Source organism: Marmota monax, unplaced genomic scaffold (genome assembly GCF_021218885.2).
Source record: "Marmota monax isolate L192 unplaced genomic scaffold, Marmota_monax_Labrador192_F-V1.1 WCK01_AAM20220418_F8-fsc00155, whole genome shotgun sequence".
Lineage (NCBI taxonomy): Eukaryota > Metazoa > Chordata > Mammalia > Rodentia > Sciuridae > Marmota > Marmota monax.
In genome coordinates, this window is record NW_026694554.1 from 2019305 (window position 1) to 2042646 (window position 23342).

Consider the following 23342-nt stretch of genomic DNA (forward strand, 5'->3'; position numbering starts at 1 on the left):
CACTAATCCTGATTCTTTCTTGAGTGATGTACTAATAAAAGTATACTAACAAATTAAGCTGTGTCCTTACCTACTCTGAATTACACATAGGTCCTTTTTTAAAAATTTTTCCCAGTTTTCAAAATTATCTCTCTTCTCTATATGGTCTCTCAGACTCTCTCTTGAATAACAATAAACCTATTATCACAAAACCAGTCCTATATTTTCCCCTAAACTATATGCAAATTACTTATTTCACTCTCACTCCAAAAGAAATAAATATAGTTTCCTCATCCCAAATCGGTTACTGCTTTTATGCTATTTCCCTTGATTTAGGGGTGGCAACAATTATTATTATTTCTAGTATTAGTCATGGTCTTCTAGAAAATAGCAAGACTATAATTCATGCTTTACTGCAATTGGTAAATCAGGCAAGTGAAAAACAGCAGAAGCCTATAATTTAAATTCTCTCTGGGTTCTTAATCTTAGACTCTGACATTTGAATTATAATCTGTATTATATGGTTAAAATTAAACCATGAAGCAAGTCTATATAAATTACTATAAAATCTAACTCTATCACATAGAAACTCATAAATTAGGAATTGAGATTTAAATTCTATTTTCAATCCTTTGTATTATACCTTAATACTACAGCATATTCCATGCTAAATAGTTTTATACTTTGTTTTTATTTATATGGTCTATTAACAAAAATTTGGGCCTTCTCATCTAAAATGAAAGTCAATAACTTTCAGATGTCAAATTATTCCTCTGAAAACATATTTTTCCAGTTAACATAATTCTGGAAACATTTTTATGTCATCAAGTCTACTCTCCATTTATTCTAAGCAGTTGATTTTATATCCAATTTTCTCTTGGTTGTGATTTAGGTCTAGACTCTTTTCTCTCTCATTCTCTCCTTTTTTACTTTGATAGCTATTTTCTAAGAATCATGAATACACTGAAATTGTATAAGACAGCTACATTGCTAATAAACAGAAGAATCACCATCTTATTTCAGATGAAGCAAGAAGTAGTTATGGTTGATTATGTCTACTCAAATTACATATGAGGAAGTTGAGTGAAGTTAAAGCATTCTAAAGTTTTTGTTTTGTTGTAGAAGACAGAGATATTTATTTTATTAGCACAGAATTTGTTTGGTCAACTATGCATGTTAAAAATGTAAAAGTTGGGGCTAGAGTTGTAACTCACTGGTAGAGTGCTTACCTAGCATATGTGAGGCACTGGGTTCAGTTTTAAGCACCACATAGAAATAAATAAAATAAAGTTTCACCAACAACTAAAAACAATTTTAAAAATGTAAATTTAAAATGTAAAAGTAGGGCTGGGGATGTGGCTCAAGCAGTAGCATGCTCACCAGGCATGTGCAGGGTGCTGGGTTCGATCCTCAACACCACATGAAAATGAAATAAAGATGTTGTGTCCAGCGAAAACTAAAAAAATAAATATTAAAAAATTATCTCTCTCTGTAAAAAAAATAAAATAATAAAATGAAAAAGTAATAGTGAAAGAAAAATTCTTTTAAAATTCAAACAAAACAGCCCTGATAAAGCCAAAAAAGACAGAAAAAAGAAATGGTGGGGGCAGAACAAATAACATACAAAGAGGCAGTGAAATATATACAAATATATCAGTAAATGTAATAAATGTAAAGTAACTTCAAAAATAAAGATTAAAAATAAATCCAGTCTTGCCCTTTGTAGAGTACCCAGGGCTTCTACAGTAGCCTTGAATGGCCCTCTCCCACCTGGCTTCCTCTGTTGATTGATGTTCTGGTACTTTTCTCCTGTCCTTGCATCTAAGGCAGGAAACAAGGGACTCAAGTCATAATCCCTTCCCTAATTTGACAGCAGGGTTGGATGTTGTATATTGTGTTGTTTTGTTGTTGTTTTATTTTGTTCTGAAATTACAGTATGCAAAATTAAAAATCTAGCCTTTTCAAGGAGATAGGTAGATACAACTTTTTCTATTACTCCCAACAAATATAACTAAAAACACTGGATGTTATATATAAAACAAACACAAGAAGAAGAAAGAAGATAGAGGAGCTAGGGACATTGGAATCCAAAAAAATGGCATGACTGTGATTTCCCTACTTATTCTTTTTACCTCATATATGCCATATTTGGAGTTGATGCAGCTGGCAGCTGCCCAGAAACAACAATGGATGCAGACGTAATAAGTCCTACCAAAAGGTCTAGGAAAGGAGCAGCCTAGCAAGATAAAAACCTTTTAAATAATAACTATTCTATTGTTACCAAACACCGAAGAACAAGCTGAGGCTTTGTTTCTAATCCAGTCAGTAAAGGGCAAGTGAGGAGCCTAAACTTCTGTCCTCTTTCCAGGCTATAACAAGGTACCCCAATACCTTATCCAGAATAGTATCAGAAAAGACTGAGTAGGGAGTCAGGATTTTCATCTCTGGTGGGTAATAATGAGAGATCCTTGACAATGCCAATGATGAAAGTAGAGACCACAGTGGGAGCCTGGTAGTAATATGGTGCCCCTCCTTCTCCCTGCTAGAATGGTGTCAGAGAAGGCTTTGTTGAAAGTCAGGACTTTCATCACTGCCCAATGGTAATAAGGCTTCTCTCCACCATGGTATCACTGGAAACCAGGTGTATTACAGTAAGACAGTCATTAATGGAGGCCTATATAGGAATTAGAACTCCTGAACCCACACAGCAATGGCCAGAAGGAACTCCTATACTATAATTATCAATAAAATCAAGGAACAAACATGGATTCCTACAACCTACCTGAAAATAATAAGGCCTTTCTTCTCTGGTGTTAGAGTAAGCCACCTGAAACACAAAATTTAAATAATATCCAGAGTCTCATAACCTAATACTTAAAATATCTGTATTTCAATCAAATATCACTCATTATACCAAGAACCAGAAACATATCAGACAATTAAAAACAGAACTAAGCCTAGTTCAGTGGTACACTCCTGTAATCCCAGTTATTTGGGAGACTAATATAGGAAGATTGCAAATTTGAGACTACCCTGGGCAACTTAGCAAGACCCTGTCTCAAAATAAAACTTTAAAAGGACTAGGAGTATAGTTCAGTGGTAAGTTCTTGACTAGCATTCATGAGGCCCTGAGTTCCATCCCCAGTACCACAGGAGAAAAAAAAGAAAATGAAAAAAAAAAAAAAAACAGAAGCAATATATGCCAACACCAAGATGACAGAAATATTAGAATTATCTGACAAAAAATAATCAGCCAGGCAAGGTTGGAGCACACCTGTAATTCCAGCAGCTTGAGAGGCTAACACAGGAGGATCATGAGTTCAAAGCCAGCCTTGGCAAAAGCAAGGCACTAAGCAACTCAGTGAGACCCTGTCTCTAAATAAAATACAAAATAGGGCTGGGGATGTGGCTTAGTAGTCAAGTACCCCTGAGTTCAATCCCTAGTACTCCCCTAAAAAAATCAAGCAGCCATTGTAGGAAATGCTTCCATAAGCAATTATGATCATACTTGGAAGAAAGACCGAAGTCTTACTAGAGAAACAGAAAATATAAAGGAAAACCAAACTGTATAATGTGGAATTTTTAAAAATGTATCACAAATAAAATTCAGTTCACGGGCTTAATAGTTGAATGGAGGGGACAGAGGGGGAAAAATCAATAAACTCAAAGCCTTAACAATGAAAATTATCCAATCTGAACAAAATAGAGAAAATGGATGGCAGAGAAATGAACAAAAGATATAGGATTATTATATTCAGAGGTCCAGAGTGAGAGGAAAAAGAAGACAGGGCTAAAGATAAACTCAAATAGGTAACAGCTGAAGACTTCACAAACAACCAAAGACCAGAAGCTGGGAAGAGTATGGGCAAAAAGAAAAGTTCACCAGTGGCTAATGAGTTACACTTAGATAGGAGCAAGAAGTCTTGTGTGCTACTGCATAGAAGGTTGACTTTAAATAAGAATGTACCATGCGTTTCAGAAAACTAGAAGAAAGAATTTTTTAAATTTTCACCATAAATAATGATAAATGTTACAGGCATGGTGGTGCACATCTTTAATTACAGTGGTTCAGGAGGCTGAGGCAGGAGAATTACATATTCAAATCCAGCCTCAGCAACTTAGCAAGGACCTAAGCAACTTAGTGAGACCCTGTCTTAAAATGAAAAATAAAAAAACGGGCTGGGGATGTGGCTCAGTGGTTGAATGTCCCTGGGTTCAATCCCCAGTACCAAAAAAAAAAAAAAAAAAAAGAAACAAATGATAACTGTTTAAGGAGTTCGATATGACTAACCTGATTTAAACATTGTACAATGTATATACATATCTGTAATTAATTAAGTAATTAAATGAAATTAAAATATATTTGTTCATACTTTAGACAGGGTTACTTGCATGTTAACAGCAAAGGAGTGAGAGAATGGTTTCCACAGCCTCTGTATCTCTAAGAAGACTGGGTAAATACTTCTTCATTTAGTCAAAAGAGGAAGAATAGTTCTCAGAGTTGGTCTCTTAAGTGACAGCTTAAGAAATGCTCACTGGGGTCTTTCTTTATTAGTGCTGACCTTTATCAAGAATAGTCAGATACTCTGTAGCTGAGCTGCTTAAACTTAAGAAACCCACCTTTTATTTTTTGGTTGTTGATATTTGCTAATCACATTTTTATATTTCAAATATAGTTTTGACACATAAATTCAAAAATTACTATTAGTTTCACCAGTTGGTTTTATTTCCGAGGCCTACAGTCTTCAAGAATTTCATAAAGTTGACCACAGGAAAATGTCTCTTCATGAATGGCTTTTGCTTAATGATTCTGTGACCCCATTGAAGTAAACTAGTGCTTATTAAACAATTTATGGTGATAGATCAGTTTTTATTTTTTTCAATTCTCTTTCTTTTTCCTCCATTTTGTTTACACTTACTGCCACAATTTTGGTTATAACTTAAAAGGAACAAAGTTCACCAGGTATTGACTTATTGTTTCTCCTTTTGAATAACAAATCTCTTCCAAATATTGCATTGGCAGTATATCCTAGATTGAAATGTGACACTTTCATGAATTAGTTCTTTAAATACTGTTTTATACTAAATGTCTTCCCTAAAAAAATAATTCACTCTGTAGATTTCAATAAGAAACTGAAATACAGGTACAACTAGAGGAAGGAAACAAGAGATAAAATGATTAATGGTTGGCAGTGTGCTATTATGCCCAAGATAATCAAATGAAAAACACTTAGAATTAGTAAGAGTTTAGTTAAAGTAAATGGATAGAAAATCAACATTTGCAAATTGATTCCTTTCTTCTATACCAGCAATTAGAAAATAACTGAGAAAAAAAACATATACACAATTACAATTATAAAAAATAAACCAACCTAGAAATTAGCTTAATAAGAAATATGCAGAAACCATAAGAAAACTACAAAATTTTACTAAGAGTTGAAAAAGAAAACATGAAAATAAAGAGGCACATCATGTTTATGAGTGAGAAAAATGTAATAAAGTTTGTCCCCAGTTGTCATATCCTAAAAGAATGGCTTAAAGATGTTATCTAAACAAAAAGGAAATTACTTTTAAAAGGAAACTTGGAACATCAGAAAGGAAGAAAAAATGTAGTAAGCAAAAATACTGGTAAGTAGAATTTCTTTCTGCTCTTGAGTCTTCCAAATTATGTTGAATGATGGAAGCAAAAACTATAATGGCATCTGATGTAGTTAAAAAAAACAAATATATTGTAATCAAGAAGAGTAAGGGACAGACATAAAGATAAGAAAAATTTCTACACTTCACCTAAACTGGTAAAATGAAGACACCAGTAGACTATAATGAGTTACACACACACATACAGAGTCATGCACTCCATACCAATGTTACAGTCAAGGATGGACTGCATATATTATTTTGGTTCCATAAGATTAAAATGGGGCTTAAAAATTCTTATTATATAAATGAGGTGATAGCCATCATAATGTTATAGCACAATGCATTACTCACCTGTTTGTGGTGAGGCTGGTATAAATAAACTTCCTGCACTGCCAGGCATATAAGTATAGTACATACAATTATATACCAAACCTAATACTTGATAATGATTATAAATGACTATGTTACTAGTTTATGTGTTTGCTATACTATACTTTTGCTATTTCAGAATATACACCTCCTTTTAAAAAAAATGCTGGGCACAGTAGCCCACACCTGTAATCCCAGTGGCTCAGGAGGATCATGAGTTCAAAGCCAGCCTCAGCAATTTAGCAAGGTGCTAAGCAACTCCGAGAGACCCTGTCTCTAATAAAATACAAAATAGGCCTGGGGATGTGGCTCAGTGGTCGAGTGCCCCTGAGTTCAATCCCTGGTACTCCCCCGCTGCCCCCCCCCAATAAATGTTAATGGTAAACAGCCTCAGGCAGGTCTTCAGGAAATAGTCCAGAGGAACGCATTGTTACTGTTAGAGATGACAGGTCCATGTGTGTAATTAACCCTGAAGATCTTTCAGTGGCATAAGGGGAGATGGAAGACAGTGATATTGATAATCTTGACCCTGTGTAGGCTTAGGCTAATGTGTGTGTTTGTGTCTTAGTTTTTAACAAAAAAATAATAATCTGAAGTACAACTTAAAAAACCTTAAAAATAGACTATACCATACAACCTAGGTGTGTAGTACACTATAACATCTAGATTTATCAGTCTATGATGTTCATAGAAGTGTCAAAAATGCCTGATGCTGTCTTTCACAGAAAGAACATATTCCCATCATTAAGCAACACAAAAATACATGTAAAAATCAAAATGAGAGGCTGGGGATATAGCTCAGTTGGTAGAGTGCTTGCCTCACATGCACAAGGCCCTGCGTTCAATACCCAACACCAAAAAAAAAAAAAAAATCAAAGAAAGGACAGGCACAGTGGTGTATGCCTGTAATCCCAGCAGCTCAGGAGGCTGAAACAGGAGGATTGCAAATTCAAAGCCAGCCTCAGCAACTTAGCAAGGCCCTGTCTCAAAATTAAAAATAAAAAACAGGTTGAGGATGTGGCTCAGTAGTAAAGCACCCCTGAGTTCTATCCCCGGTAAAAAAAAAAAAAAAAAAATCTAAAAATAAATAAATAAATAAAGGGGAAAAATAAAATGGTAGATTTAAGTTGAAAAGAGCAATAGACTGATATGGTGGATTAAAAAAAATGACCAAACATATGCTATCTACAAAAAACTCACTTTAAATATAACAGTATAATGAAGTTGAAAGTAGGAGGACAGAAAAAGTAATATCATGTAAACATCAGTCAAAAGAAAGCAAGAGGGCTATATTGGTATCCAAGTATAAATAGATTGTATATGCTCATATATAGTAACAATATGTTTGATGTATTATAGATAATATATAATAGTACTATTTTATATTAAAATAATTCATATTAATATATAGGTATATATTAATGAACACATTGAATAAAATATGAAATACATTTTGGACCCAAAGTTTTAACTGAGATAGTCAAGGATATTACATAATGATAAAAGAGTTAATTCATCATAACATAACAATTATAAATGTGTATGCACTAAACAATAAAACTCTAAAATATGTAAAGCAAAAATTAAAGGAACTAAAAGGACAAATTGATGAATTTACTACTATAGCTAGAGTCTTCAATATTCCTCTCTCAATAATTGATGTCACAATTAGACAGAAAATTGGCAAGGAGATAGAATCCAATGTCAACTTTTATAGGTATTCTCCACCCAACAAGAGCAGAATACACATTCTTTTCAAGTAGCAACAAAATACCTATCAAGAGAGGTCCTATCCCAGAACAAGGAGCAAAACTTAACAAACTGAAAAGAATTCAAACTGTACAGGGTGTGTTCTTCAACTACAGCGGAATCAAACCAGAAATCAACTATAGAAAGATAACAAGAAAATCTCCAAATACTTGGAAACTAAGCAACACACTACTAAATAATCCATGGAGCAGAGAAGAAGGCTCAAGGGAATTTTAAAAAATATATTCATGCTAAAGTGATGAAAAACTAAATAATGATGAAATGAATGAAAATGAAAATACAATATATCAAAATTTGTAGGACACAGCTAAACATTGCTGAGAGTGGAAAATCATAGCACTAAATGCATACAACAAGAATAAATCTGAAATCAATAATCCAAGCTCCCATCTCATAAATTTATCCAAAGAAGAAAAACTACAAGAAAGGCAAGCAGAAGGAAGAAAATAATAAAAATAAATCAATAAAATTGAAAAGAGAAAAACAGTAGAATCAATGAAATGAAGAACTGATTCTTCTAAATGATAAAAAAGTGACAAAATTTTAGAAAAAGTGACAAAGAAAAAAAGAGGGATAAATCATATTACCAATATTGGGAATGAAACAAGAAAAAAAAAAGAAACAGGAGACGTTATCACATGCCCTACAGACATCAAAAAGATAATAAAGAAATGCTACAATTGTATATATATGCTTGACAGTGTCAATGTGCCAATTCCGTGAAGAACACAAACTAACACCAATTCAACCTATATGAAATACATCATTTGAACAGCTCTATAACCATAAGGAGATTCAATTAACAATTTAAAGCTTCACAAAAAGAAATCTCCAGGTCTAGAAGATTTCACTAGACTATTCTTCCAAACATTTAAAGAAAGATTAACATCAATTTTATACATTTTTTCCAGAGAATAAAAGAGGATATCCCCAAATCATTTTATTTCTCTGATTCAAAAACTAAATATGGTATAAAAAGAGAAAACTATAGATGAATATCACTTATGACTATGGATACAAAAATTCCTAACAAATATTAGCTGATAGAATTCAGTTATGCATAAAAATAATTATATACCTTGAACAAGCAGAATTTATTACAGTGATGCAAGTTTGTTTCAATATTCAGTAACCAAGCAACGTAACTTACCATACTAATGTGGTAAAGAAGAAAAATCATATGATCATATAAATCAATGCAGAAACAGCATTTGACAGAATTTAACACCCATTCATGAGGAAAAACACTCAGAAAGAGAAAAATAGGGGGATCTTCTTCAACTTGATAAAGAATATTTACAAAACCCTACAACTAACAACACACTTGACAATGAAAACTAGATGCTTCCCTCCAAAGATCATAAATAAGGCGAGAATATCTGCTCTCAACCATCATTCATCATAGTACTAGAAATTCTAGCCAGTGAACTGCTACAGTTTGTATGTGATTTGTTGTCCAAGGGTTTATGTGTTGGAAGCCTGATACCTAGTATGGTGTTGTAGGGAGAAGGTATAGACCATTAAGCAGTAGGTTGTAATGTGTGATTGGGGATTGCCTTCAGAAAGGATTAATGTAGTTCTCTTGAGAGAATTGTTATAAAAAGAGCAAGTCCAGACCCACCCAGCTCTCTGGCTTCCTATCTTGCGATGTGATCTCGCCCTCTAGCACACATTCCCACCATGATGTCATCTACCATTAGGCCCTCACTAGAGGCTGAACCAATGCAGCTGCCTGATCATCGACTTTCAGTCTACAAAACTATGATCCACATAAACCTCTTTTCTTAAAGAAATTAACCTGCCTGAGGTATTTCATTATAGTAATAAAAATGGACTAATATATGCAAGAAGGTAAGAAAAGGAAATAAAGGCAAAAAGATCAGAAAGAAGTAAACAAAACTGTCCCTACTGGCAGACAACACATTATCCAAGTAGAAAATTCCAAGGAATGAGATAAAATCTCTTCTAACTAATGAGTTCAGCAAAGTTTCACAATATAAGATAATCATAAAAGTTAATTTCTATATACCAGTCATGAACATATAAACAACAAAATTTAAAATACAATACCATTTATAATTGCTCAAAAATAAAATTCTTAGGGCTGGGGTTGTAGCTCAGTGGTAGAGCGCTTGCCTAGCATGTGTGAGGCACTGACTTTGATTCTCAGCACCACATATAAATCAATAAATAAAATAAAGGTCCATCAACAACTCAAAAAATGAAAATGCTTATGTATAAAAATAACAAAAATATACAGGACTTGCATGTGGAAAATTAAAAATTTGGATGAAAGAAACAAAATATGTGAATATATGTGAATAAACAGAAAGACATACTGTGTTAATGGATTTGGAAGACTCAACATAATAAAAAAAAATAATTCTCCCCAAATTGATATGTAGGTTTAAAGCAATTCCTATCAGAATCCAGCAATATTTTTACAGAAATAAACAATATTATTCCATAATATATATAGAAAGTCAAAGGAACTAGAATAGCTAAAACAATTTTGAAAAAGAATAAAGTTGGAGGCTGCACTTGTTGTTCAGTGGTAGAGCACTTACCTAGCATGTGTGAGGCACTGGGTTTTATCCTCAGCACCATGTTAAAAATAAATAAATATATATATAAAATATAATAACACTATAAAAAAGAATGAAGTAGGAGGAATCAGTCTACTTGATTTCAAGAAATTATACAGCTACAGTAACCAAGACCATGTGAAAGGACAGACATATAGATTAATGAAATAAAACAGAGATCCCAGAACTAGACCCACACAAATATACCCCACTGATTTTTGACAAAGGTACAAAATCAATTAAAAGAAAGAAACATAATATTTCAACAAACAGTGCTTTCATCATCAGCAAAAGCGAAACTGGACCTGTCTCATATCCTTTACAACTATTAACTCAATACAGATCACAATTTCAAATATAAAGTGTAAAGCCACAAAATCTAGAGAAAAAAGAAAAACAGGAGGAAAAACTTTGTGTCCTAGGGGTAACAAAGAGTTCTTAGATTTGACACCAACAGCACAATCCAGAAAAATTAAAAAATTGACAAGTTGAACTTCATCAAAATTTAAAACTTTTTCTCTATGAAAGACTCAGTTATGAACATTAAAAGGCAAGCTACAGAGTCTGAGAAAATATTTGAAAACTGTAAATCTGACAAAAGACTAACATGTAGAATTTATAAAGAACTCTCAAAACTCAACAGTAAAAACCAAACAATCCATTAGATAATTGGCAAAACACATGGAGTGATATTTCAAGAAAGAGGTTATTCAGGTACATGAAAATATGTTTAGCATCATTACCCATTAGGGAAATGCAAATTAAAACATAATGAGATATTACTCAGGTAAATGGTTAAATAAATCATGGTACATTGACACTATGGAATACTACTTAACAACAAAAAGGAATGAACATTACCTCACACCTGTGAGGATGGCCACTATCTCCAACACACGAACAGAAAAAAAACAAGTACTGATGATGGTGTCGAGAAACTGAAACTCTCATGCACTGTTTCTGAGATTGCAAAATGGTGCAAAACCTATGGAAAACATGATGACGGTTTCTCAATTACAAAATAACTACCATATGTGCCTCTAATCCCAGCGGCTCAGGAGGCTGAGACAGGAGGATCACAAGTTCAAAGCCAGCAAAAGTGAGGTTCTAAGCAACTTAGTGAGCTCCTGTCTCTAAATAAAATACAAAATAGGGCTGGGGGTGTGGTCAGTGGTTGAGTTCCCCTGGGTTCAATCCTTCTCCCCAAAAAAGGTTAAGACTGACTAGGCATGGTGATGGTGGCACTTGTCCTTAATCCCAGCTACATGGGAGGCTAAGGCAGGGAGATCACACATTCAAGGCCAGCCACAGTGAGACCCTGTCTCAAAAAACAAAAATGATTAAGATGGACCAGGGATTAGCTCAGTGATAGAGCATTTGCCTAGCATGCATGAGATTTTAGGTTTGATCCTGGCACTGCAAAGAAAATAGTAAAGATGATAAATTTATGTTATGTATATTTAACATAGTTAAAAACAAAATTTATAGTGTATTATAAATTTCTATGTTGTACAAACCCAGCAGTTATTCTGAGCAATTATATTGTATATTATCCATGTTAAGAAAAAAAACATTAAATTCGTTAAATGTATGCATTTAAAATATACCACAACGTTTAATCCATGTTTGCTATTTTTTAATATAGCCATAAAAATAAAATCGGTCAGGTTTCTTTAGACCACTGAGAGTCCTTGCCCCTCTTCATATACTTCTTTTCAATCATCTTTCCCTTTCCCCAAACTTTGTTCTAATTTTCCACCCCTTTAGTGCTCCCATCCTACTTCTTACTGCAGAATTATTACACTGAGAGTGCTCAACTAGGAGCTCCTGTTGTTTCTGCCTCTCATCCCCATTCAAACCTGCATTTATATTTTTTAATTGATTTTATTTTTTAAATACATGACAGTAGAATGTATTGTAATTCTTATTACACATACAGAGCATACTTTTTCATATCTCTGTTTGGATATAAAGTATGTTCACGCCAATTCATGTCTTCATAAATGTACTTTTGATAATAATGATCATCACATTCCACCATCATTGCTAACCCCATGCCCCCTCCCTTCCCTCCCACCCCTCTGACCTATCTACAGTTCGTCTATTCCTCCCATGCTCCCCCTCCCTACCCCACTATGAATCAGCCTCCTTATATCAGAGAAAACTTTCAGTATTTGGTTTTTTGGGATTGGCTAACTTCACTTAGCATTATATTCTCCAACTCCATTCATTTACCTGCAAATGCCATGATTTTATTCTCTTTTATTGCTGAGTAATATTTTTTATCCATTCCTCTACTGAAGGGATTTTAGGTTGACTCCACAGTTTAACTATTGTGAATTGTGCTGCTATAAACATTGATGTGGCTGTGTCCCTGTAGTATGCTGTTTTAAGTCCTTTGGGTATAGACGGAGGAGAAGGATAGGTGGGTTAAATGGTGGTTCCATTCCCAGATTTCCAAGGAATCTCCATACTGCTTTCCATATTGGCTGCACCAAACCTGCATTTATCTTACAGCTGCAGCTTAGGGAAACTGTCACTAACTACTTGGTTTTGGGTAATTTTCAGTCTTGTTTGTCAGGAACTGGCATGGCATGTCCTAGAACTGGCATAAGCAGTGCTATGTTAGAAGGTAGAAAGCTTTTTAGAACAGATTTTTGTATGAGGTTGATAGTTTCATGAGTTTTCTCTGGCTAATGATATCTAGAACCAAACTCCCCAGCCTGCTACTGTGTAACCATGAAGCCAGCTTCAAGGAAGTAAAACCTGTGAAGTCACACAGGGACCCTAGCCTAGAAGGACCCAGGTTGGATTTAATGCTTTGTCACCATCTTGAAATTCTTAATTTTATCTTTGAACTTGTATTTTGTAAATGATGTTCAATAGGATGATGGATTATGCACATGAACAGGAGAGAGATTCAACAAAGGAAAAAACTTTATATTTTAGTACCTTTAACAGAAATTTTTCTTGCTTTTGAAAAAAAGTATTTTCATTTATCACTGGGCCCAGTCAATTATGTACCCAGTCCTGTATAACCCTCACATTTTCCTACTACCCAAGACATCTCCACTTGGCTCCCAATATACCTCAAAAACTACCTCAAATCAGGCATCATATTCTACAGCATAGAGTAGAGGGACATACTTTGTGTTTTTCTCCTTAATTTCACAAAATACTTTTATTACAGAGAGATAATAAGATTAATCAAAAGAAAAATACATAAAAATCATTACTAATCCAAAGATCCAAAAATAATCAACCCTAATATGTTAGCATATGTTCTGTTCATATGCACATATATTCATGTATGTAAAAACAAATAATATTAAACCACACATTTCACTGGTGCATTATAAATATATATAATAGTGGAATTCATTATGCCATATTCACATGTCACAGAACTATTTGATTACTCAACACTCTCATTCCCCACTACATTCCCTTTCCCTCTCCTCCTCTCTCCCTCTCACAAACTTGCTCTGTTCTACCAGTTTCTCTTCTATTGCTATTATCATTTTTTAAATACTTTTAGTTGTAGTTGAACATAATACCTTTATTTTATTTATTTATTTTTATGTGGTACTGAGGATCAAACCCAGTGCCTCACGCATGCTAGGCAAACACTCTACTGCTGAGCCACAACCCCATCCCTTCTGTTGTTATTATTTTAGTTAGCACATTACAATTATATATAAAGTGGGGTTTATTTGGTATATTCATAAGTGGACATAGCATAATTTGATAGATTCCCTTCCCTAGTTCTTCCTCATTCCCTTCTTTCCTTCCTCCTTTTCAATTTCCTTTCTTTACTCTATTTCTCTCTTCTATTTTCATGAGATCCCTTTTTTATTTCTGTTCTCCAGTTCCATCCGTTTTCCTTCAAATGACATAATTTCACTCTTCTTTATGTCTGCATAAAACTCCATTCTGCATATCTACCACATTTCCTTTATGCATTTGTTTATTTACAGACATTTAGACATGTAGGCTAGGTCCATAACTTGGCTATTATGAATTGTGCTGCTAGAAACATTGGTATGCATGTATCACTATAGTATGCTGACATTAGATCTTTTGGATAAAAACGAAGAAGTGGGAGAGCTGGGTCATATGTTGGTTCTATTCCTAGTCTGAAACCATACACTGTTAATAATCTTCTCTTTCAATATATTAACATATCACAGATCTCTCTTCTTATTACTAACAACACACACTATTTTTATAAGAAAATAAATGTAGCCAAGCACGGTGGCACACTCCTGCAATCCCAGTGGCATGGGAGGCTGGGGCAAGAAAATTGCGGTTTCAAAGCCAGACTCCTCAATTTAGGAAGGCCCTCAGCAACTCAGCAAGATCCTGTCTCTAAACAAAATATAAAAAAAGGGGTGGAGACGTGGCTCAGTAGTTAAGTGTCCCTGGGTTCAACCCCTGGTACCAAAAAAGAAAAGAGAAAGAAAATAAATGCATTGATTTTTCTAAATATAAAAATAATTATAGTTCGGTAGGGAAATACATTATGCAAAACATAACTGTAGAAGTAAAGAAGAGAAACTTCTACTTATCTACCACCCACTTATAATAATTTCTAATAATTTGGTACAGAAACTTTGAAACTATCTTCTGTGTGTGTGTGTGTATACAAAAACACACATACATGAACTATATATTACATATACATATTTAAATAAATATGGGACCATACTCTAAATATAGTCATATAATCTTTTTTACTTTCCTATAGAATATGAATATGTTTCCATATAAATATAGATCAAGATATACACAAATAAGATCATCTTCCATTTTATATTCCCTATCATAATTTTATTTCTTAAAAATAGATCTTTCCCTTGCCAATATAGATTTCTCTTATTCTTTGTAACAATTGAAGAGTATTTCATTGTGTGAACTTATTATAATGTAAACATTTCTCAAACATTTAGGTTGTTTTCAGTTTTTGTTTTTAAAAATGCTATGATGCACAATAGCTCAACTGTGGAGCCAACCTAGGTGCCATTCAGTGGATGAATAGATAAAAAACATGTGACATATACACACAATGGAATTTTACTCAGCAATAAAAGAGAATAAAATCATGGCATTTGCAGGTAAATGGATGGCACTGGAGAAGATAATACTAAGTGAAGTTAGTCAAACCCAAAAAAACAAATGCTGAATATTTTCTCTGATATAAGGAGGTTGATTCATAGTAGGGTAGGGAGGAGGGAGTGTGGGAGGAATAGATGAATTCTAGATACGGAAGAGGGGTGGAGGGAAAGGGAGGGGGCAGGGGATTAGCAAGGATGGTGGAATGTGATAGACATCATTATCCAAAGTATATGTATGAAGACAGGAAATGGGTGTTAACCTACTTTATATAGAGAGATATGAAAAATTGTGGTATATATGTGGAACAAGAATTGTAATGCAAAAAAACAAAGTACATGTATAAAGACATGAATTGGCGTGAACATACTTTATATACAAAGACGTGAAAAATTGTGCTCTATATGTAATAAGAATTGTAATGCATTCTGCTGTCATGTATTTAAAAAATAGAATCAATTAAATTTAAAAAATTAAAAATAAATAAATACAAGTAAAAAATGCTATGATGAACATTTTGTTATATGAGTATATATCTTTAGACTCTTGTGTGATTATTACTTTAGAATAAATTGCTAAATATGTAATAGCTAGATTAAAGAATACTAACATGAAGTTTATATTATAAAATTAATATTTTGCAAATATGTGTAGCTTTTTTATTTTTATCTATCTGAAGTTTCTCACAAACTCCTACCTTTCTATATGATACAGGAAGCATGCAGACTTAAATTTGCCCTTTAAAGATATCTTTAACTCTTCAAGTTTAAATAATAATATTTTCTATTTAAAATAATTTCCTTCAGATAAATACTCAGACTCTCAAGCTTTCTCTCCCTAATCCTTCCCTAGATGTCCTCATGGCATTCTGACCACTGACTGTCCTCTAGGTCTCTGCTGGTCTTTCATTCCATGCTCTCTCTGGGCATCTTCTGAAAGAAGCCCATGGGGTGGACTGGTATCTTCACCTACTCTGGTCTTTGAGATTGGTGATTTCTACCTTCTTGGTTCTATCATGTGACACTCCCACTACTGCTTATTGGTATTAGAGTGCCTACACAGGCATGACTACTGTCCCTGTGACTTATCTCTAGAGATTGGTCAGCCACAAGCCTCTCCTTGGTTTCTGCTCATCCCACTGTCACTTGGAAAGTAAGTGGGTCCATGTCCCATATCGGACCAGAACATTCTCCAAGCTCCCATTGTGCCAATCTTAGTGCTATGGGGAACTAGGGGATAGTTTTTGCCCTCCTCCAACTCACTATACTATCATGCAGTTTTTATCCTTTTATCTGAGTGGCATAATGTTGGACATGGTACTTCTCTAAGCTTAGTATTTCCCACCCTATATCTTGGGATTAAAGAAACTCACTCTAGTGTTCTAAGAATACCCCAAACTAACATGGGATCACTTACTTTTACTTTGTAGACAGCTTCTTCTAGGAACCAAAAAGGGACATATTTTACTTCCTCTGCTATATAGACAGATGAAATGCTCCCTCCTTCTCAAGTTGGCATTCATCTTTCTATTCCCTGGTGTTGTGCTTTGGATATGTAGTATCTCCCAAAAGCTTATGTGTGAAACAATGCAAAGAACATTCAGAAGCAAAATTATTAGGCTGTAAGATGTGCAACTGAATTAATGGTTTAATGCACTGATACAGATTAATTGGGTCCTAATTGTGGGCAAGTAGTATGTGGCTGGAGAAGACAGGTCACTGAGGGCATGCCTTTTTGTCCCTGGTAAGCAGAGCTCTCTCTTTCTGCTTTCTGTTGTCATGTCCTGAGCTGCTTTCTTTGGACATAACATTCTGCCTTACCTCAGGCCCAGAGCTATGGAGTCATCTATCTGTTGACTGAAACCTCTGAAACTGTGGGCCAAAGTAAACTCTTCCACCTCTAATTGTTCTTGTCAGGTCTTTTGGTCACAGCAATGAAAAAACTGACTAAAACACCTGGGGACCTAATAATGGGACATTGTCAGATTAATAAAAGTAAGAACCCATTAAAAGGGTTCTTAATAATATTTCAAAAATATTATTTTACATCACATACATTTCAAAGTCCTATTACATAACACCAAATTGCCTTACAAAATATAGTATCAATTTAACTTCTCAGAAACAGTATATGAAATGTCCTTTCCCACAGTCCTTCAACAGTAAGCATTAAACATGACCAACCTTTTTATTGTCAAAATCTTGTTATCTAAATCTTTTAATTTCCATTTCATTAAGTACTCATAAAGGTGACTTTTTTAACTGTTTCATGTGTACTTTTATGAATTTTCTGTTCATATTTGCCCATTATATTACAGGTCTTTTTCATGGTGTTCTTATTGATTTATAAGAGCTCTTAATATAAGAAGAATACTAACCCAAGTTGTTCATTTGTCTTTTCATTTTATTTATGATATTCTTTGCTTTTCACATTATTACATTTTTTATGAAGTTGAATCTTTTTTTTTCTTTTCTGTTTTCTGTTTTTGTATTCATGCTTGGAAGGGTCTTCTATATGCTCTTTATATGAATATGTGCCTACATGTTATTCTGTATTTGAATGTTTTTATTTAAGTGTTTAATATTTTTGAATTTTTATTTTGGTGTAAGATATGCAGAAAGGCTCTTTTTTTGCCAAAATATAAGTTATCCTAATATTCTGGTGCCCTTTGTAAAGAAGAAAAATATAGTGCTCTTAGTTTTCCAAAATACTATGGCCTCAATGTAGTAACTGTAAGTGACTATCATAAACTTCTCTTATTTCTAACATTATATTATCTCTAAGGAATCCAGGTCTAACCAAAATTCTGTCTCCAAGGCCCAAACTCAACTGGATTTAAGTGAGTGGTAAATAGAAAGAGCCCTTCAAGATTAATCTTGGAGAGATAGAATATCTGATAATGCCCTCTGCCCCATGTCTCATACTCTGACCATTTCCCAAAGGCCAATCAAAGGGATTCCTTACAATCTCCTGACCAGAGTTTCACTTGTCTAGAAGAACTTCCTGCACCTCAATTATCACAGTATCATTTCTGAGCTTACCCAGAGATGTTTATTTTAGAAAGCACAGATGTGAATATGACAAGTTCTCTTTGGCTGAGACATCTTCAAGATGTTGGACAAAGTATCAATTATCTTGGAGTGGAAACCCCCAAGCCCTAACCCTAACCCTTAATAAAGGATATCAAAGAGTTAGTGGAGTTCCCCCAGTTTTCCACCCTAATAATCCTATTTTTCAAGAATAAAGAAGGTTTTCTCTTTTATATAGGCTGCCAATCTGCCATCCAGACCGAGGAAGACCCATAACCTTCAGGGCCACATGAGCTACAGCCATGGCCACATTGGCAAGCTATGGCAAGTATCACCACAGGATCAACTTTGACATATATTATACAGGTTACTTTGGGAAAGTTGGTATGAAGCATTACCACTTTAGGCAGAACCAGAGCTTCTGCTCATCTGTAAACTTGATAAATTGTGGAGGTTGGTTAGTAAGTAGACATGAGTCAATACCAGAAAATCAAGACTGTAGCTGCTCCCACCATTGATATGGTGAGATTAGGCTGCTACCAAATCCTAGGGAAGGGAGATCTCCCAAAGTACCCTGTAATAATGAAGGCCAAAATTTTCAGCACAAGAGATGAGAAGATGCAGGGTATTGTGGGGGTATCTATGTCCCTGCAGCTTAAATCCACACAGATGGAGGTTCATTAAATTTTAACAAATGCTTTCCAACAAGGAAGTAGGAAGGCCTTTACCTAGTCTCTGAATGTAGCCACAGAATGTCAGCAACTAAAAGCTGTGTTTACTTCTGTCTTCATCTTTGTTTACCCTCCCCCAACATGCTTCTAAGTTTATTAAAACAAAACCAAAAATGGAAAGAGCCATTTTATCACATTTTCTCCAAAATATATTCTGTTATTTTTGTACCCATTTCTTAAGGAACCTGGCTTTGGTTGAAGTTAATTACACAGTATGAAAACAGGACACACTGTCATCTAGGTAGAGACAAATACTTCAAAGTCCTCAAGTTTCTGTGATAGTAAGGTCAGACACCATTGGCTAAAGTAACTAGGCAAATCACAAAACTTGGTTTTTGACAAATAAAGGAAACAGTGACTATAGATATATTTAAGTTTGACATCCAATATACACGGGGCCACTGAGCAGATGCTTTATCATATAAGCCAAAATACCAGGGAATCCCAGACACTGTCCCTCCTCAAGAAATCCCCTGACCTAAAAATTATATCCAGCTGGCATCAGATGGAATTACAATAATCCAATAGAGAGAGCAGAAAAACATTAAGTATGCATGGCTGAGGCCCAGGGCTACCTAAGGCATCCTTTATAGAAATAGAAAAGAAAATGGTAAGGTGGATAATTTTCTCAAAGGAACTTCCATTTTTTTAGTGAGAAAATCCCACACATAAATTATGTGTTTCTGCCACAGAGAAATCTCATAGACATCTGGAAATATATTCTCCCAATGCCCACCCACATGATAACACTTGTGAAACACATTCCCAGATCAAGGATGCATTAATTCAACAAACACTGAACATTTTTTATATGCTATGAACAATGTAAAAGGGTGAGGTTGCAATGATAAACCAAACAACCATGTTTCTGGTTCTCACGAAGTTTAGGGTATAGTGAGGGCAGATGTATAAAACACATAATTATACTTAAGTTGATCACTGCTATGATTCAAAAAGTACAGATAGACCCAGAAGGTCTAATGTGTTATCTTACTTATTCTTCATTTCTAAAATCCCTAGGAAATTCTCCCCATTGTTAACATCATGTAAACATGATGTTTATCTTGCTTGTAGCAGAGTCATCATCCTAAAACAGAAATATGGGGCTGCAGGTATGGCTCAGTGGTAGAATACTTGCCTACCATGCACAAGGCCCTGGGTTCCATCCCCAGCACTTCAAACAAATAAATAAAACACAAATCTGGTCATGACACATTTATTTCAAATTCTTTGGTTCCTACCAAATAAAGCTCAAGCTTCTTGATTAGCTTGACAATCAATGTCCTTCACAATGTGGCCATAACCTATTTTGTTTTCAGCTTGCCATTTTCCTCCAAGTCTCTCCCACATTAGCCCATACTAAACTACTTCCCAAAGACACTAAAACTTCATGCCAATCTTTTTTATGTTATTTAAAAAAAACATTTTAAATAAATTTGATTGTGTATAATTAAGGTATTCAACATGATGACAGGACACATATAGATAATAAAAAGGTTTACGGCAAATTAACATATTCTTCATCCCACAGAGTTGCCCATTTTTTGTTTGTTTGTTGTAACAAGAGCAGCTAAACTCTCCTTTAGCACAAATCCTATATACTATATTATTTAATTACCTATAATCCCCATGTTGTACCCTAGCTCTCTAGACTTGTTCATCCTACATATCTCCTTTGATCCTCTGACATACCTCTCCCCCATTTCTTCTTCACTTCCCCTGATCAATAACCACTGTTTTATTCTATGTCTCTGTATATTTAATCTTTGTAGTAGAGTGCTCTTTTAGATAAATGGATCAGTGAAGGCTTCTGAAAAGAAAACATACTGCAAATCTACATAAAGAGAGGCAGGAGTTGGGGACTTAGTAGAGTGTTGCCTCGCATGCACAATAGCTAACATAATGATTGTAAAATGCACACATAGGTAATTCCCCTCTGCTAGACTTCGGATCTTAAATGTCCCCCAAAAGCCTATGGGTTTGGAGTCTTGGTCCCCAGGGAGGCACTATTGTGAGGTAGTAAAATATTTATGAGGTGGGGCCTCGTAGGAGGTCTTCCAGTCATTGAGGATATGCTCTTGAAGGGGATAGCAGGACCCTAGTCTCTTCTTTCTCTCCTTTTTTGTTCCCTGATCACAAGGCAAGCAAATTTGCTCTACCAGACACTCCCACCATGATGTGTTGCCCACAAACCAAAGGCCTAAAAGCAATTAATCTGCCTAATCACAGACTAGAACCTCCAAAACTATGAGCCAAAATGAACTTTTTCCCTTATTGATTATCTCATGTATTTCTTGTATCTCGTGTATTTGTCATAGCGATGGAAAACTGACTGACAAATTCTCCTTAGAGCCTCTGAGTGGTATCCCATCACTTACAAGATAAAGTTCAAACTTTATAAAATGGAACAGAAGGCCATGCATAATCCATCCTCCCCTTACTTTTCTAATATAATTCCTTAACTATTCTCAGTCTTGAATTTCATTAAAACAGCATATAGGTCTCCACTTGCACCATGTCACCTCTTATCTCTGCTTTTATGGGTACTACTCCCTCTAAGAATGCCTCAATCTTGCCCACCTCTTTCTTTTGCCTAATTCCTAAATAATCTTTGTATGCTTTTATTAGTACATTATAGTCATTCATAATAGTTGTGTTCATTTTGACATAATCATACATGCATGGAATTTAATTTGCTCCAATTCAGTACCCAGAGCCTCCTCTTTCCCTCTACTCTCCCTCCTTCTATTCCCCTACCTCTACTCTACTGGTCGTTCTTCTATTTATTTTTAATTGGTGCTTTATAGATATACATAAAGGAGAAATGCATGGTCATGTATTTATACATCCACACAGCACAATTTTGTCAAATTCTTTCCACTTTTCCTACCCTTTCCCATGCCTCTTCTCTCTCTTCAGTCACCTTCTACTCCACTGGTCCTTCCTCCATTCTTATGATATATGAACCCCCCACTGTTTTCCCTTATTTTACTCTAGCTTCCACATTTAAGAAAAACATTTGAACTTTGATTTTCTGCATCAGGTTTATTTCACTAGCATGATGGTCCCAATTTCCATCCATTTACCAGGAAGTACCATAATTTCTTTCTTCCTTATGGCCAAGTAAAACTCCATTGTTTATATATATATATATAATATTATATTATATTTTTTAATCCACTCATCCACTAAAAGGCACTACTAGTTCTGTAACTTGGCTATTGTGAATTGCACTGCTATGCACATTGAGGCACATTAATGCAGCTGCATCACTATACTATAATGCTTTTAGTTATTTTGGATGAATACATAGCAGTGGAATATCTGATTCATATGGTTTTTCTATTCCTAGTCTTTTGAGGAATCTCCATACTGCTTTCCAGAGTGGTTGTACTAATTTGCAGTCCCACTAACAATGTATAAGTGTACCTTTTTCCCCATATCCTTGCCAGAATTTATTATTATTTGTATTCTTTTTTAAAATATTTATTTTTTTAGTTATAGGTGAACATAATATCTTTATTTTATTTTTACGTGGTAAGCACTCTCTCTCTGAGCCACAATCCCAGCCCCTATTATTTTTATTCTTAATATTTCCATTCTGGCTGGAATGAGATGAATTGTCAATGTAGATTTGATTTGCATTTCACCAATTGCTAGGGAAGTTGAACATTTTTTCATATATTTGTTGGCCACTGGGTGCAGTGGCACATGCCTATAATCCCAGGGTGGCTGAAGGAGGAGTATCATGAGTTCAAAGCCAGCCTCAGCAACAGTGAGGCACTAAGCAACTCAGTGAGACTCTGTCTCAAAATACAAATAGGGCTGGAGATGTGGCTCACTGTCCAAGTGCCCCTGAGTTCAACCTCCAGTACCCCCCCAAAATATAGATATATAGATATATATTTGTTGAACATTTGTGTTTCTTCTTTTGAAAAGTGTCTGCTTAGTTTGTTTGCTTGTTTATTGATTTGACCATATGTTTGCTTGTTTTGGTGTTAAGCTTTTTGAGTTCTTTATATATTCTGGATATTAATCCCCTTTCAGAGGAATAGCACTCCCCAGTTTTTCCCATCCTATACTGTGAGACTGGAAGTTGAAAGATACTATAAACAGCTTCGGCTCCT

General features: G+C 34.7%; 1 pseudogene; it reads left to right on the top strand.

The window, feature by feature from the left end:
- Positions 1 to 19168, top strand: part of LOC124076870 (large ribosomal subunit protein uL15-like) — a 128504-nt pseudogene extending 109336 nt beyond the window's left edge.
- The last annotated feature ends 4174 nt before the right edge of the window (positions 19169 to 23342 follow it).